Source organism: Odocoileus virginianus, chromosome 26 (genome assembly GCF_023699985.2).
Source record: "Odocoileus virginianus isolate 20LAN1187 ecotype Illinois chromosome 26, Ovbor_1.2, whole genome shotgun sequence".
NCBI classification, from domain to species: domain Eukaryota; kingdom Metazoa; phylum Chordata; class Mammalia; order Artiodactyla; family Cervidae; genus Odocoileus; species Odocoileus virginianus.
Window position 1 is genome coordinate 26,717,977 of NC_069699.1, and position 16,863 is coordinate 26,734,839.

Below are 16,863 nucleotides of genomic sequence, written 5' to 3' on the forward strand. Positions count from 1 at the left end.
GAGGGAGGAAATTTTAATTCTTCCATATTTCCATCAACTAAACCCTCCTCCAGCTATTCCAAGTGAACACACAATCTGATTAGAAACAAGGAGCTTCTCTGCAGACACACTTCCATGCTAAAACTCCAAGCCATTGCCTTTCCTTCTGCACTGTTGTCCCCAAGAAACCCTGGATAGAAACCGTACAGAGACACTGGTTGGAATTCAGACAATTTTATTGATACATTATTTGCTACTTGGATTATTAGTGTATAATCTTCAACATTGAAACGAATGACTTTTTTTCTTTATACATGCCTAGATGTCTTTTCACAAGCCAAAACTGAAGGATCCCTTTAATTTCCAGTGGCTCCTCAAATATTTCATCCAAGCTACCCACGTTGATGAGAATTGTTATATCAGGCCTTCATCTGGGCTAGCCCAGAGTTTCAGCGAAACTGTGAATATTACTTGATTTCTTCATTCATTATCCAAGTATGCTTGTATATATACTAAGTTCTAGTCCTAAGTGCAAGGTTCTGTGAGGAATGTCTTATCCCCTCTATTGCAACTAATACTCATATACTTATATAAAGCTGATGCTGGATTGCTTCCTACATACCAAGCATTGTCTTAAGTATTCCACATTAACTCATTAAATCATCATAAGAATCCCATAAAGCAGGCACTACAGTATTATTACTCACATTTTACAGAAAGGAAACCGAATCCCAGGGATGTTCAGTAACTTGCCCAAAGTCACAAAGCTAGTGAGTATCAACATTAAGCAGGACTGTAAGTGGACTGGGTCCCAAGTCCATGCTTTTAACCATTACATTGTATGAAAATGAAAAGGGGTTCTTTCTGCTCTTAAAATTGTTACAGTTACAGCAGGACTGCAAACTCACATGCTGGCAGGGACCAGGCAGGAAATGAACAGGAGTGGAACAGGCCAGGCAGCCATTGTGAGGAAATGGAGAATTACCCTCCCCTTGCAGGGGCAGGATCCAGCCAATCATAGCTGCCACAGCAGGCAAGCCCCATATGACCAGGCCTGCCCATGCTCTAAGAGAAGCCAGAAAGACAGTTTTGAAGTCTGAAATCTCTCACTAAAACAGGCAGACGACTTTCAGGTTTAGCAAGTTTCCACAAGCTGAGTAGAGTCCTCAGGTTGTCAGTCTGCAAACTTAAGTTATTATTAGTGGGGGATATAACACACGTGTGCTAGTACCTGTAATGTGATGAGAATGTGCTGTGTCCCGTCAAAGGTACATTAGGAAAACGCTGTGGGAATTCAGAGAAAACTGACTGCTATATGACCCTGTGTGGGAAAAGTAGCAATTAAGATGGTCAATAGAGAAGGAACAGAGAGGAATGTAAAAGGCATGTCAGGAGAATAGGAAAAGCCGTTTGGCTATAGGGAGGTCAGATAATCATCAAGTGTTGAAAGACACCATACTGGTCTAGAGAGAACTGTTGCTCCCCTGGGGGTTCTCCCCCAGAACGTCCCTTGAACCAGAAATGAAAGGGTCAATGCCTGTCAGCGTCTCTGGCTGATGGTCAAATATTTAAATGCTGCTCTTGACCACAGTAAAGGTAATAAAGTCAAGACTGGTCAGGGAAGTTGGGTGACTCTGGGTGCCAAGTCCAGGTGTGTGACCTTTGATGCTGGAGTGTCACAGGAAGTGTTTTCTTGGCACTGACCTGGTCAAAGTTGGTTCTGACCGCTCTGGGTCAGCTGATTTGGAGAGAGGAGGACATTGGAGGCAGCAGACTAATTAGAAAATGGACTAGGAAAGTCCTGGTTATGGGGGCTGGGGCAGAGATCACAGGTGAAGCAGAGGCAGGCCTTGGGGAGTGAGTTGACGCGGTGCTCCAGTGAGGGGGCAAAGCTAAGGGCCACCTCCAGATTAAAGTCTGGGCCAGTGGTGGTATCACTAGGCAGCTGGAATGGGAGTGTTGAGAGGGAGGAGGATGAATAATCTTTGGCACATTTTGGAATCCAGAAGAACTGGTGGAACTTGAAGCCACATATATATTATTAAAAGTGTTCAGAAACAATAACTGCATTCATCTCCCTCCCCACACCCTCTGGAAATAATTTATTTAAAACAGATCCAAGCTTTGAGGGAATGGAGCATAAGACCAGTAAGTTTGACTTCAGAGGATAAAACATTAAATTGGGGAACTTTTCAATAAAAAGCAAGTTTATTAGGCAGGCATTGTCTGGGGAAGCTCGGAACTGAAGGAGGTAGTATTTATTGGATACGTACTGTGCCCCAGGCACTAAGCAAGGGTGTATGTTGATGATCTTGATCTTGTTTGATCTGCAGAACAGAACAATCCAATGGAATTTAATTATCCCCATTTTAAAGATGAAGCAACTGAGGCCCAGGAATGTGAAGTCATTTGTAGGAATTGTCCAAGGAAAAGGTGGGGACCTTTAAGGCAAACTTAACACTTGCTTCACAGTGCCTTTTTTTGTTTCTTTTTTTCCAAATGGCCCCGTTACAGGGAACCCAGACTTGGCTAGTTGTGGTTCCACCGTTTCCCACAAGACAAACGTGGTGTGGATATAATCATCGCAGCACTGATGGACTCGTCTGAGAGCCTTGTTTATACAGCAAGCGCACAGCTATTCTTGGGGCTCACGGTGCCTTCACTCACAGCACACATAGTCTTTAGAAAACTTCCATGTTAAAGAGTATTTTTCTTTGATTGGGTGGGAAATTAGGTTGAGATAGCCCCTTGATGACATGTGGCTTCTACAAGTGAGAAAATGTTGAAAAACTTGGCCTTTGGAGTCAGAAAGGCCTGAGTTCAAATCCCAGTTCTGTGATTTACTGACTCTGTGACCGTGAGCAAGTCATCAAGGTCTCTATACTTGTTTCTTTATATTTCATGCCAGCCTCATTGGATTGCAGTGGAGGCTATGTAGTCTTTCAAATATAAACTTTTCCCCCCTGCCAGCCTCTCCTATGGTCTCTTCTCCCACTCCAGTTGCCTTTTGGAAATAATCTAGACTTTTTAAAGAGCCAGATAGGAAACATTTGAGGCTTTGTGTTTATCGCACAGCCTCATTGCCAGTTGCCCTCCTCTGCTGTTGTTGAGTGAAAACAGCCACAGACAAGGATTAACAAGTGGGTGTGGTGGCATTCCAATAAAACTTTACTTATAAAATTGGCAGCATTTGGATTTGGTCAGGGGATGTCGTTTGCCAGCTCCTGGTCTAGACTCTAGCAGCTATGTCAATGCCTTGGCAGGTTTGAGGATGAGACATGCTTTTTTAGCAGGCAACCCCAACTTCCTAGTAGGGGGTCAATTCCAAAGCACTCTTTTCTCTTTTTTTAATTAAAAAAAATTTTAATAAAAGTATAGGTGATTGACAATGTTGTGTTAATTGCTATATGGCAAAGTGATTCTATTATATATATATTGTATAATCATATATATTACTATATATGATTATATAATATATTATATTATATTGATATTATATATATATTTGTGGGCTTCCCTTGTAGCTCAGTTGGTAAAGAATCTGCCTGCAATGCAGGAGAGCTGGGTTCGATTCTTGGTTTGGGAAGATCCCCTGAAGAAGAAAATGGCAGTTCACTCCAATATTCTTGCTTGGAGAATCCCAAGGACAGAGGAGCCTGGCAGGCTACAGTCCATGGGGTTGCAAGAGTCAGACACAACTTAGTGATTAAACCACCTTTATATGTATATATTATTTTTTAATATTATGTATTTTTTCCATTGTGGCCTATCATAGGATATTGAACATAATTCTCTGTGCCATACAGTAGGACCTTGCTGCTTAGCCATTGCATATGTAAAAGCCCACATTTGCTAAGCCCAACCTCCCACTCCATTCCACGCCCAACCCCCTCCTCACTGACAACGACCAGTCTGTCCTCTTTTTGTCCGTGTTTCTGTTTCATAGATGGGTTCATTCCTGTCCTTTCTTTAACACCCTCTACTTATCTTTAGCAAATGATGTCAACTGTCTTTCTAAGGAAATGCACAAAAAGGCTGCAGGGATTTCTGAAATGATTTCCAGAAGATGAGCCTTTAATCACTTTTAATCATGCTGGGATTAAACTGATCAGATTTACTTTCAAATGTACACTAGTCTAAGAAGTGCTAGTTAAAATACAACAAAAATATAGCGGGCTGGGATTCTTGCCACACCTAGAATGTGATATGCTTTGTCACTTGCAGGGAACGGGAAGCCATCGCATCCAAACAAAACATTTATCACTGCCCCTTTTCCCTCCCAGGGTAGAGTCCTCTGTTACAGGAACAGTAATGCCACAAATGCCCCTGGTACCTGAATCCCACTGGCTCTTGTTGTGCCTTTTTTTTTTTTGGAAACCTGGCTTTCATGGATGTGCTCTTATTTGAGCTCCAGACAGGTTTTCTGAGTCTGAGCCTCAGAAAAGTGTGGCAACGCATCTTAATTCTTTGACTATGTGGGAATTCTTTCTTAATATATGTGGTGGCCATGAGCATGTCCCTAGAATTAGGGATGGTAACTAGCCAGTGATTCCTAGTTCCTGAGTTCTGAACTCTATCCTTGCATTTGTACCAAAGCCACACGTCTCCTAGTCTGATCCCAGCCCGTGACCCAGTGGAGACATTGGGGCAGACCCATTCCTGAGAGATACAGACTCCTATGGTGACTGTGACGTGAAGTCCTGCTGAAATGTCCTTGGTCAGTACACATTTTGGGTTGCTTTTTTCTACCCTTCATCCCTCTGTTCTTCACCTGGGGTCAGTCTGACATTATGATCTGATGGCTCTCCCAGCCTTTCCCACCTCCTTGCCTATTTTTCCTAATAAGACCCAGCATATTTTAATGCCATCTTGGCATCTGTTCCTCAGAGAACCTAGACTAATACAATATATACTTTAAAAATATGTCTATGGATCTCTCACACTTGAGTAGGAAGTACCTCTCTGTGATGGTAAGACTGAATTTTGCTCCTGTCTCCTTTTATATGTGGAAGTTCTAATCCTCAATATAATGATATTTGGAGATGCAACCTTTGGGCAATAATTAGATTTAGAAGAGGTCATGAGAGTGGGTGCTAAGGCGCTTAGGTCGTGTTTGACTCTTTGTGACTATGTGGACTGTTACCTCCCAGGCTCTGTCCATGAGACTCTATAGGCAAGAATACTGGAGTGGATTGCCATGCTGTCCTTCAAGGGATCTTCCTGACCCAGGGATTGAACCCGCATCTCTCATGTCTTCTGAATTGGCAGGCAGGTTCTTTACCACTAGCGCAACCTGGGAATGAGAGTAGGAGTCTTGCAATTGGATTAGTGTCCTTATAAGAAGACATACAGCTTGCTTGCCCTCCCTCAGCATGTGCACGAAGAAGAGGTCATGTAAGCGCGCAGATAGATGACAGCCATCCATGAGAGGGCTTCCCTGATAGCTCAGTTGGTAAAGATTCTGCCTGCAATACAGGAGACCCCAGTTCAATCCCTGCGTTGGGAAGATCCCCTGGAGAAGGGATAGGCTGCCCACTCCAGTATTCTGGGGTTTCCCTTGTGGTGCGGCTGGTAAAGAATCTGCCTGCAATGCAGGAGACCTGGGTTCCATCCCTGGGTTGGGAAGATCCCCTGGAGAAGGGAAAGGCTACTCACTCCAGTATTTTGGCCTGGAGAATTCCAGGGACTGTATATGCATAGTTCATGGGGTCACAAAGAGTCAGACACGACTGAGCAACTTTCATATATATATATATATATATATACATGACATAGGAGGAGAGACTTCACCAGGAACCCAATCAGTCAGAACCTTGATCTTGGACTTTATAGTTTCTTGATGTATGACAAAAAAATTGCTTGTGCAAATCTCCCAGTCTGTAGTATTTTGTTATGACAGCTTGAGCAGAGGAAGACAGAGGGAAAGTTGATGTCACTCTTTCTTTTTGTCCCCACCTGTACAGCCAGAGCTTGGCTCTATCTGCTAAACACAGCCACATGGCCATGGATAGTGGCTGCAGAAGGTTTGAGACCTGGAAATGTCTGTGATGGTGTCTTAACAGGGTTGCTAACATTATTTGGAATGGGATAATTCTCTGGGCAAGACTGTCACATGTGTTCCAGAGTATTTAGCACCCCTAGTCCCTGCCCATTAAATATCAGTGGGGCCTCTCAGTCCCTGGGGCAACCAGAACCACCCCCACATATTTCCAAACACTCCTTGGGGCAAGATGGTACTGCTTCCAAGTACAATCGACTGGCATCTCTAGTGTCTAAGCTTTTAATCATCTTGCTTCACGACTAGGCTTATCATTGGCAGGTGAGAGCTTGTCCAGTGGTCAGAGCCCAGGGAGTTGGAGAAGAGAAGATTTCATTCTTTGGTGTTTGGTGAGACAGTTTCTTTGTGCTGCAGGGTTTCCAGGACTAATCCAAGGTTGGTTGGTAAGTATCGTCTGAGCTCCAGGCCCTGGGGAAGCAGGATGGCATGTGTCCAATGGGTGTTCAGTCAGTATTGCATATTGAGAAATTATTTAATTGACTTCTTGCCTCCAGAAAGAATATATTAAACTTATGGCAAATGTCACCATTTTCCCTGGCTGACCCTCAGCTATTTGTCTTAGTCCCTGCTCTCAAAAATCCCTTCTTTAATTAGCCTTGCTGCATTTTATACCAGCTTCTTCTTGTCTCGACACCTTGTACCCTAAGACCATATACCACATGGTGGTTTAGAGACTGAGTTCTGGAGTGAGATAAGTGGTTCAAATCCTACCACTGTCCTGATCAGTTGTATAACTGTCAGTTGTATAACTAAGAACAACATTCTTGTTTTCGGGGCAGCAGTAATTTTCCCTACTTCCTTGGGTTGTTGGGAGGATAAGTGAAATTCCTGACATTCAGGGGGCAAGACAGGAACAATTGCCTGTCTGAAGGTTTCCTGACAGACAACACTCAGTGGCTTTACCAAGGAAATTCTCAAATTTCTCTGCTGTTTTAGGGGGTTGGATTAGTTAAAGTGTCAGTTAAAATGTAAATATTGAGGAGCTCGTTGGAGTATAGAGTTGGGATGTTACTTACCCTTCATAGTCCTCTCAACTGACCCACAGAAAGTGAACATTGAATGATGAGGTTTTGTTCGTTTTTATTGAAGTATAGTTTGATTTACAGTATCATACGTGTTTCAGGTATGCAACAGTGATTCAGTGATATATATATACACACACACACATATATATATGTATGTGTGTGTGTGTGTTCTTTTTTCGATTCTTTTCCCTTAGAGGTTATTACAAATATTTAGGAGAGTTCCTTATGCTATGTGGTGGGACCTTATTGATTATTTTATATAAATTACTGTGTATATGTGAATCCTAAGCTAATTTATCCCTCGCCCTGGATGATCGTAGTTGAACATGTCCAAAGGCTATATAGCAGACCTCATTTTATTTCAGTTTGCTTTATGGACCTTCACAGATACTGTCCTTTTTATTTTTTATTTTAACAAATCATGGTTTGTGGCAACCCTTCATCAAGCAAGTGTATCGGCACCATTTTTTCCCTGGTGCATCTGTTCACTTTGTGTCTGTGTGTCAAGTATTGTTAATTCTTACAATAGTTCACACTTTTTCATGATTATTCTATTTGTTATGGTGATCTGTGGTCAGTGATCTTTGATGTGACTATTGCAAAAAGATTATGGCTCTATGAAGGGTCAAATGATGGTATTTTTTTTTTTAGCAATAAAGTCTTTTAAATTAATATATGTGCATTTTTAGACATAATTCTATTGCACATTGAGTAGACTACTGTATAGTATAAAATAACTTTTACCTGCATGAGGAAAGCAAAAAATTCATGTGCTTTGCTATATTACAACAGTTGCTTTGTTGGAGTGGTCTGGAACCAAGTCTGCAGTGTCTCCAAGGTCTGCCTATATTAGGTCACTGTGACAGTAATCATAATAATAGCTAACTGTGAACAAGTGCTTCCTAAGTGACAGGCTCTATTCTAAGTGTTTTACATATATATTAAGTTATTTAATCCTTATAAGGTAGATAGTTTTATCATTTCCATTTTACAGTGAGGAAACGAAGGCTTCAGAGAGATTAATTTGCCCAAGTTCACACGGTTTGTCAATGTGACCTTGGAAAAAGACAAAGTAACTTGAGAGTTTTGGAAACCAAGTTCTGCCTGCTCTCAGCTCCCCAGGGTCTGGTGAACTGGATCTGGAGTAAAAAAGAGTGATGGTGATGGTGGTGGTGGGTGGTGGCTTTTCTCCAACAAGCGATCACACAGGACGTCATCTGTTCTCAATTTCCATTCTGGTTGTCCTCCATGGCAGCCCTCCAGCCCAGCACACGTGCTCCGGCTGTTGGCCAGGAGCTAAATTTATTTGTAAGCTCAGAGTTCAAGCAGGTACATAAATTACACGTATACAGCCTCATTCCTCAGTTCAGCTTGACACAGCTGAGTACCCATCAGGGTTTTCCAGGCTGGCTGCTCCCGGTCCTAAGCCATCAGCCCTTGTTGTGATGCTTTCAGCTGCCATCTCCACCCCACACAGCAGGCACTTTATAAAGAGACGCTGGCACATCTCCTTCCCGCCCACAGTCTTTGATCTGAACTCTGTGCCCAACTTAGTGAACTCTGTCATGTTCTCACATCTCCTAACAGTGTGAATCACACACCTCACCATCCTGAACACTTGTGTGTTCCACGCAGTGTAAAGTGGAACCCCCTTCAAGTCCTTTGCACTCTGGCTCCCACCCACCTCTCCAGGATAGCTCCTAGGCTGCTCCCTTCCCACTGGCACCTCCAGTCCTTCCTTAGCTACTTACAAAGGAGCAGGATATTTTGTTGTCGTACGGACTGGAGAGTCCTTTTTTCCCTGAACTGTTAAGGAACCGTCTTCTAGTGATACAAACAGTTGTGTCCACCAGTAGAATTCTTACTTTGTGAGAAGTAGATGAATGCCAGCAAACTGCTTACAACTTCAATCGTGAACCTTTTCTGCTTTTATGTTTAGTCACATTGTATGTATGCCTTTCAGAGAAAGTGTCTAAGGAGGTCCATGTGATAGGCTCAGGCAGATTTGAGAGGACTCTTCTCCCCCAGTGACATTTTTTGGGAGGTGAAAAGTCCAGTAGATTGAAAATGCCTTGAGAATAGGGCCTTAGTTTGGGTTCTTCTGCAGGATTTGCCATCTGTTGAACTGAATGGGGAAAGGGTGGAGTCTGCCTAGGATATTTTCAAGGATGAGAAGAGGAGGATAAAATGCTATGATTTATTGCAGACTACCCTGCAGCAAATGCTTTACATTACATTATACCCTTTAATCTTCACAATAATTTTATGAAGAAATATTATTGTTCCCATTTTATGAGGGAGGAAACAGACCCAGAGAGGTTAAGCGCATTGCCTAGGGTCACACAGCTGGTAGTCAACAATGGCAGTGTCATAATTCAGGACTCATTCTCATTCTACAAAATGACAGTCCTTGTTAAATCTGGTTAAATCTCTCAGCTTTAGCTCAAATAGATCTTTGTGCTTTTCCCTGTTCCCACAGGACCCTATTTTTTCCAATCCCTAGTGAGGGCCTCTTGGTATCTCAAGAAACTATGACTCAGTCGCATTTCAAGTATCGTCAGAATTCAGAAGTTTGGGAAACCTGGCAGTTACGCAGATTTTAAAAGTGAAATTACAGTGTTTGTCAGTATTTGCAATCCACTGTCTGGACATTCAGGAGAGTGTCAGAAATCTAATTGGGTAATTTGCTAAAGTTTTATTCAAACATTCCTGTATTATGAAATTTTTCAATCACAAGAAATTATTTGCATTGTTGAATTGTTTCTATTTCTACCAGGGAACACTATTTTTTTTAAAGGAGCTTAATTTTTTATTAAATATTGCAATCTATCTGGGGGATTTAATTGCTGTAGATATGGAAATAGGGCCACTTGGGTGATACGTGATTCGTTCCCAGTTGCCAGTTTCTCATGCACTTAAACAATCTGTCTCCTTTCAAATGTGACAGTTGGCAGAAAATTTTGGGCATATGAAATTGTGATTGTTTTCAGACATTAAAAATCAGGCTTCAGATCATTCTTGCCGAGTGGTCTAGCTTCAGCCTCCGCTTGCCTTTTAAACATAGCTCTAGCTCCCCAGCATCATCTTGCATGAAGTAGACTCATTTGGGTGTGTGTGCCTGGGGAACTGGATTTGATGCTCCCCACCTTTGCACTGGGGTGGCTAACGGCTGCCATTCCCTCATGTAGAGAATCCATCAGCTGCCTGGAGAAGGCAGTGAAGCGTGTGAAACCCAGGAACAAACTCTATTTCCTAGCAACCAAGGAAAACCATTTCTCCTCTGTCAGCAGGAATGCTCAGATTTATGTAAGCTACAAATGCCCGTTATCACCATAATAAACCATATATTTGCAGGCGATATTTACAGCCGGCTCATTGTGGCATTCCACCCTGGCAGCCCCATGCTTGCGAGTTTTCCTTTCGGAGCCCCCCAAAATACGATTAGGTGGATGCTGAGTACTAATTTCATGAACAGCAGTGCCTGACAAAGCTACTAACCTCCTAATTATGAAGGAAGATTACTGATACCATTAATTGAATGGTTGTAAAATACTGGTAAAGTCAGATGGTAGTAAAGTCCGTTTTCAATTTACTAGGCTATTAAAAGTATTTCCGGCTATAAAATAAACAGACACAAAGCATACTAAACAGGCTAATATGGAAACATAAAAAAGAGAAGGGAGAAGCTTGTCGTAGCAATTAGTGGTTGTGATTAGCTGTGCCACAGACCCAGCGGTGGAAATTAAAGATTAATTTATGACAGCGCTCTGGTGAGGGAGGTTTGTTGGTAACTGTTCTGCCTACAGGTGGGCTGGGCACTTGTCATTTTAGTTGCTAAAGAATCATCCCCAGCTTAGGCTATGCGTCAACCTTCCTTGGGACTGTTCTGTCTGTTGCCTGGCGCTGAAAGATGCTCAATCAACACATTTCCTCATTCGGAGTCTTAGTCTCCCAACAGGAGTAACCTGGGATAGGGGCCTTTTAGCTCGAAGAGAACCTAAGATGATCTGGTCCAACACTACATCCTAGCAAGCTGCATCTTTGCTGACCCTTACATGCAGTATACCTGTTCATGTGCTCATACCCTTTACCTGGACACTGTCCTCTCCACCCACTCATGGGAAACGCTTCTCAGTCTCTACATCCTGGAGAGTTTTCTTAAGAACCCAGCCTCCATCCTGCCCACTCACAGTTCATTCTCACTGCCTCTTTCCTGGCTATATTTTCAGTTCCAACAGCTGATAAGTTCCTAAGGAGCTCAATAAAGATATGGGAATTGATTGAGGGTAAAGGACTTGCAGGACAGGAAGTGTGCCACATTGTGATCTGTTTCTCCTGGAAGATGTTGAAAAATTGAGCAGATACTCTATAAGAACCTGTTACTACAGAAATAACAGGAACACTAGTTGGTATGAAATTTTGCCCTCAAAAGGTCTTTGGTGTTCTGATGTCCAGAGTAGCCATAAAATAGATTAATAGGCATGTTGCCAACCTCACCACTGAAAGGATGAAGGCTTAGAGAGAGCTGGCCCAGGTTCTGATGGGTTAAACTGAAGAACTCCTCTAAGGATTTCTTAAGCCCCAACTGTGTGGTCCTCATCTGTAGACTAAGCAGACCATCCTTAGGGGCTTTCTGACCCCACTTTGAGAATGGTCTCTAACATATGATTTATCATATGCAATAAGGATTTTATGTACCAGCTGAAGCTGGGACGCATTGCCTTTTTTGCATCTTCTTATTGGCCTGGATGACTGGAGATTGCTTCACCAAATTTTAAGCCCCACCATCCCCTTCTTGTTTCTTTAGCTTAGACCTGGGATACTCCAAGTGTGGTATTTAGATCAGCAGCATTGGCATTCCCAGGGAGCAGGGGAGAAATGTAAATCCTTGGGCCCGTCCCAGGTCAACTAGTTTACCTGGAATTGTCTAGAATCTGCTGCCTAACAAGATCTCAAGTGTTTCCTATGCACAGGCTAAAAATCATCTCAAGTTCTTGTTGAACATAAACCTCTTTTGACTCCTCTCTGGAGATTCCACACAGCATTGGCTTTAGGGTGAGGCCTGGGTGATTGTGTGGGTAACTCCTGCCTACAAGGGTTTCTTTTCCTGAGGAAATTTGAGAGTTCTCTGCTTTGAGTGGTTTTTAGTACTGGAAACTAGGAATATACTCACAATAATTCCATTCAACTAGGTAAAAGGGAAGCCCAGGTACTTTGCTGACAATTCTAATGTACAATCAGGGCCTTGCAGCTACTGTCTCAGTCGTGGCTCTCAAAACGTGGTCCACAGACCAGTAGGAACAGCTCAACCTGGGACCTTGTCATAAATACAAATGAGGGGCCTGCCTTCCTTGAAGTGAGCCCAGTTATGTGTTTTAATAGGTTCTTCAGACAAGACTGGGCTATGTGATTCATGGGGCCCACTGTGAAATGAAAACCCAAGGCTCTTATTCAGAAATGATTAGGAATGTGGAGATGGGGACAGCATACCACTGAACCACAGCTAGAGCCTTCTAAGCCAGGAGTCCTGTGTGACGCAGTACATACACCAGGAACCTGGCTCTGCCTGCACGTGACTCTTGTGACCACTGAAGTTTGAGAATGACTAGTCTGGGTTATAGGTGGTGTTTTCACTCTTGGCATGGTCCAGGAATGACTCTTGGGACTTATAAGCCACTGGCCCTGAAGTGATGGTAATAATAATACCAATCACTGATCATTTGTGATGTTCCAGGCACTGATCTTGCACTTCTCACGCGTTTTTGTCACTAAAGTCTCATAGCAAGCCCAGGAAAGGATGTTTTTACCTTCATTACCATTGTGCAGATGAGGAAACTCAGCACCAAGGCCAAAAGCCATTGGTAGGTTGAGTATTTTGAATATCAGCCGCCTGTCTCCTTCTTCACCCTTCTTCCTGCGCCAGTAATTATCAGCCCTGAGAACATCCTCGCTCCTAACTCTGTGGGTGGGGACTTACTGGAATAGAAAGGCCGCTAGGATCTCTAAGGGCTTCCCTGGTGGCTCAGAGGTTAAAGCGTCTGCCTCCAATGCAGGAGACCCGGGTTCGATCCCTGGGTTGGGAAGGTCCCCTGGAGAAGGAAATGGTAACCCACTCCAGTATTCTTGCCTGGAGAATCCCATGGACAGAGGAGCCTGGTAGGCTACAGTCCACGGGGTCGCAAAGAGTCGGACACAATTGAGCGACTTCACTCACTCACTCACTCAGGATCTCTAAGAAGGGGCCAAGAATTTTGCCCCAGCAAGACAGAGGGTTTATAATCGTGGGTTTTCTACTTATCTTTTTGCCAGTGAGGAACTAGGGGCTCAGATGGGGGGCAGAGCTACCAAGTAACAGAGTCAAGATTTGAGTCCAGCAACCTCCAATCTCAAATGCTTCTCTTCTTTCCAGGCTGCCATGATTGTAAATACTCTTTTTAGGATGGGTAATTTTCTTCTTCTTATAGTTTGAAATGGAGAGGAGGAGTTAAAAAACGGAAAGAAATGAAAGTCTCCAGGGATCTGGAAAGAGACCGGGGACTATAAATTACACTGAGGAAGAGAGGGAGCGTTAAAGTGAAATCGACCCGGTGGATTCAACTGCCCTTTGGCTGGGTATCCTTGAGAAAATGACCTCGTCTCTCTGAGTCTGATTCTTCTCCTATACAGGAGATATTATGGTAATATCCACAGTTATTGGGTTGTTGTGAGAATTCAAAGAGATGATGGTTTCAATGAGTCACAGTGCTTCACAGGACTTCTGCCTCTTAGTAGGTACTCAATGAAAGATTGCATTATTACTCTGTTGGCACTTCTGTTCCAATAAGTCCTCACCCGTGGAGTTAGGAGTGAGGATAAAGGAGGCCTTTGGCTCAGGCCAGTAGGACTTGGAGTCTTGGCTCTATCCCTCTCCTTATTCCCTTCTCTTCTCTGTCCACCTGCCCTGCAATGGAGTTGGGTAAATTAGGGAATTTAGAATGGCTCTGGGAGAGGAGATCTGGTGTTCTGTCCTAAATCTACCACCAAGTCATTTAGACCTTGGACTTGTCTCTACCCTCTTCTAGGCCTTGGTTTCCTCATCTGACAGGAATAGGCTGGAACCAGTGATCTAGAAGGCTCTACAATGCCCTGCTTTCCTCCTAGCATCACAGAATCCATTTATGGTTCAGGCCTGATCATTTGTTCCTGTGCACTAGGTTTCTTGAAAGACATTTGAAGGGAAGTCTGGAACGGGAGAAGCTTTAGGAGCAAGTTAGCTTGAGGTTTGAGTCTAGCATCCTCCTACCTCTTAACTGGAAGAAGCTTGTAAATATGAAAGTCCCTCCCTCTGTGTGCTGATCCTTGGGTACCTGGCTTCAGGGTTTCCCTGGCATTCTCATGAGGACCATCAGCATCCCTGGCTCTCTGTGGGCCCCAGACCTGAAATCTGATTGGTACAGGTTGTGCTGCAGCTTGGTGTTTCCCTGTTTTCCTCCTGCATGGTGGGTTTTTCAAGAAGCAGACTGAGATGAATCTTGGTGAGCAGGAGACAACATCTGTAAAAGGGGAAGGAAATAAACTGGGCAGGGGGAAAAGTAGGGCTACAGTCCAGTCACACAGTTGAGGGTGTTCCTCAGCTGCCTGTCCATGAATTCTCTGTTGGGAGCAAGCTTTGGAGTCATCTGAGCTGGAATAGGGGTGGAAGGTCAGGACTTCTTACCCCCGTGTCAACCAGTCATTGGATGCCGCCCCCATGGAAGTGGGTGAGGCCTTGTTGAGGAGGTTCTCTCTTCAGTCCAGGCAGCCTCCTTAGGAGGCTGATGGCTGTAAACTCTCTGTGGGCAGCTGTCCCAGCTGCCAGAGGCCTAAGATGCTGGGAGAGGAATACACCCCAGCTCCTCCTCATTCCTAACCCTACTGCTTAGGAAATGCAAACCTCCTTGATCTTAGCCTTTGCAAGTGCCAACTGCGTGGAGATGATGCAGTCTCTTAGTTTTCCACGAATTTGACCTTTTCCTCTTGAAAACAGATCATGCTGGAGATGCTGACCAAGAAGTCAGGTAGAGGTGGAGATACAAGCTAAAAGGTATCAGTTGCTATCAGTTACTGAATGCTAACTATATTCCAGGTTTATGATGTCTCCAGTTTTCCTTAAAAGTCCTTTAGCTTATCTAATGCAATATTATGAGTTTGTTGAATTTATAGCTTAATATTGCTGACAGCAGCCCAATCGAGGATGCCTGGTCCAGGAGAGGCCAGAGAGGTCCATTCTAGGAGGCCTGTTGCCAGTTCTCTAGTTTCCCATGTCTTGAATAACAACCAGAGCTTTGCTAATTAGCTTCCATAATGTCAGAAGTGTATGTGTTGTGTGTGTGTGTAATACTGACCTTTGACCAGTCTTATAAATATCAGAAATGTTTTCTTCTTGATGAAATTAAAGAGATTCACTATATATGGATTGGCTTAAATCTTTTAGAGATGGGCCTCTTGTTTCATGAATAGGGCTTGTAGACTTTACCCTAAGAAAAATCACTAGGCAAAAATGACTAGATGCTCCCGTGAATGAACCCTCTTACCCCGAGGGGTGGTGGCAACAAAAATAGGTCATATGGATTGCTTGGCTGCTCACTTGTTAATGATTTAAAAGTTGATAAACCTTCTTTTATGTGTTCAAGAGCCCCTTTAAGACTTGGAAGCAAACTTGTGCGGGGCAGGACTGACCCTTAACATCTCAGACTTCTTCACTGGCAGCTCCGTGTACTCTATAGAGAATCTAGCAGCAATCCCTCAACCAGATTGTCTCCTGTCCATTTGCATCCAGGCGTTGTGCCAGCCAGTGCATGCACATGCTTCATTTAATGCCCAGAGTACCACTAGGGGGTAGGTACCATTGTTTATATCATATTAGTGAAATAAACCAACCCCGGAGTGACTTATTAATTCACTTTGAGATCCTCACAGCCAACTAAGCTGGGATTTGGACCCAGGCCTGTATGTTTCCCAAACCTGCATTCTTTGCTTGTGGCCCATGTGACTTGCCACATAGCTTCCTGGGAAGGAAGGAGAGGAGATAAAATGGGCCCAGTGCTTCTTGGTTGGTGGTTCCTTGTTCCCACAGGCACCACAGTCTAAAATACAGCCAGGAAAGTAATTATACTTTTACATTATGTGGTACATCTCTAGAAGATCTCAGCCAGGCCCTGAGTCCTGAATTTCACCCAAATTTCACTTCACTTCACCAATGAGAGTTCATTTCTACTATTCATCAGGCAATTCAACAGGCTAGTGTTTTCAACTCAGTAAACAAAAACAAAACTCTCTTCTGATTCTCTAGATGTGAAGACTTACCTCTGGCTGCTGCTTGGTCCTGCCAGATTCTCAAACCCCTTTCAGCTTTGCTTCATTTGTCCAAATGGAAATCTTTCCTTCTACAGATTTATGTTTGTGATGTGTGTATGTGTTTCAAGAAGAGTAAAATAAGACATCAAGGTGATGGAATTCATCCCCTAAAATGGGTTTAAAGGCCTCCAGAGGAGGGGTCTGCTGCCCAGACCCAGACAAGAGCATCAGGAAGAGTAGACAGAGCTGGCCTATAGCTCAGTGGTCCCCAACCTTTTGACACCAGGAACCGGTTTCATGGAAGACACTTTTCCATGGATGGGATGGGAGGAGGTGGGGAATGGTTTTAAGATGATTCAAGCACAGTACATGTATTGTGCACTTTATTTCAATTATTATTACATCAGCCCACCTCAGATCATGAGGCATTAGATCCTGGAGATTGAGGATCCCTGCGTAGTCTGGTGGAAAGATGAACAACTCTGG

The 16,863-nt window shown here is 43.5% G+C and overlaps 1 protein-coding gene and 1 non-coding gene across 2 annotated transcripts in view; both read left to right on the plus strand.

Moving 5' to 3' along the window:
• Positions 1-16,863, plus strand: part of PROK2 (prokineticin 2) — a 364,017-nt gene that overhangs the window by 63,081 nt on the left and 284,073 nt on the right.
• TRNAW-CCA (transfer RNA tryptophan (anticodon CCA)) lies at positions 13,074-13,145 on the plus strand. Its single transcript has one exon. It is a non-coding gene; the product is annotated as a tRNA-Trp (tRNA).